Raw genomic sequence first — 1,675 nt, forward strand, 5'->3', positions numbered from 1 at the left:
ACTCCCTAGCCAGGTCTTGACAGACTGAAGCATAGGGATGTCCTTCCCAATGAGTAGTATGTCATCCACATATAATATGAGGAAGACAACTATGTCCCCTACAACCTTCTTGTAGACACAAGGCTCATCTTCGTTCTTGATGAAACTAAACTGTTTGATCGCATCATCAAATCGAAGATTCCAGCTCTGAGAAGCTTTCTTTAGTCCATAAATGGACCTATGCAGCTTGCATACTCTGCTAGTATGCTGTGGATCTACAAAACCCTCAGGTTGTGTCATGTACACATCCTCGAGTAGGTTTCCATTCAGAAACGCGGTTTTGACATCCATCTGCCATATCTCATAGTCATGGTAGGCTGCAATAGCAAGCATGATCCGAATGGACTTAAACATCACCACTGGAGAAAAGGTTTCATCATAGTCAATACCATGAATCTGCTTGAAACCTTTAGCTACCAAGCGACCCTTATAGATAAGTCCATCCATGTCAGTCTTTCTCTTAAAGACCCACTTGCACCCAATGGGTTTTACCCCTTCAGGTGGATCAACCAAAGTCCATACTTGGTTGGTGTACATGGATTATATCTCGGATCTCATGGCTTCTAGCCATTTCTCAGAATCTGGTCTCATCACAGCTTCTTGATAGGTGGTAGGCTCATCCTCTATGAGCACAATGTCATCATGGTCAGACAAGAGAAATGAATATCTCTCAGGCTGACGACGTACCCTATCAGACCTGCGAACAGGTATGTCTACTTGAACGGGTTGTTGTTCCTCAACTCATTGTGAAACATCATCCACAACACTTTGTGGTTTCAATTCAATTTCTATCTAGGCATCAGTGCTATTGTTCGCATCTTGAACCTCTTCAAGATCGAACACGCTCCCACTAGTGTTTCTAGAAACAAAATCCCTTTCTAGAAAGACCCCAGTCTTTGCCACAACTACCTTGTGCTGACTGGGAATGTAGAAGTAATATCCGTTAGTTTCCTTGGGATATCCAATGAAATAGCACTTGTCGGATTTGGGTCCTAATTTGTCTGAGACTTGACGTCTTACGTAAGCCTCACAGCCCCAAATCCTCATGAAAGACACCTGGGCATCTCTCCCAGTCCATATCCTATATGGTGTCTTTATCACGGCCTTTGATGGAACTCGGTTGAGTATGAAAGCTGCCGTGTCTAGAGCATATCCCCATAGATATGTTGGAAGATCTGTGTGACTCATCATAGATCGTACCATATCTAATAAGGTACGATTCCTCCTTTCGGATACACCATTCCACTGTGGTGTTCCAGGAGGAGTGAGTTGAGATAAAATCCCACACTCAGCTAAGTAGTCACGAAACTCATGGCTTAAGTATTCACCACCTCGATCTGATCGAAGTACCTTAATACTCTTGCCAAGCTGGTTCTGTACTTCATTCTTGAATTCTTTGAACTTTTCAAAGGATTCAGACTTATGTGTCATCAAGTACACATAACCGTATCTACTGAAGTCATCAGTAAATGTGATGAAGTATCTGTAACCGCCTCTAGCAGCGACATTGAAAGGGCCACATACATCACTATGTATGAGTCCTAACAAATCAGTCACTCTCTCGCTGTGCCCACTAAAAGGGGTCTTGGTCATGTTGCCTCGTAGGCATGACTCGCATATCTCATATGATTCTAAA

This window comes from Zingiber officinale, chromosome 3B (genome assembly GCF_018446385.1).
Source record: "Zingiber officinale cultivar Zhangliang chromosome 3B, Zo_v1.1, whole genome shotgun sequence".
Taxonomy (NCBI): Eukaryota; Viridiplantae; Streptophyta; class Magnoliopsida; order Zingiberales; family Zingiberaceae; genus Zingiber; species Zingiber officinale.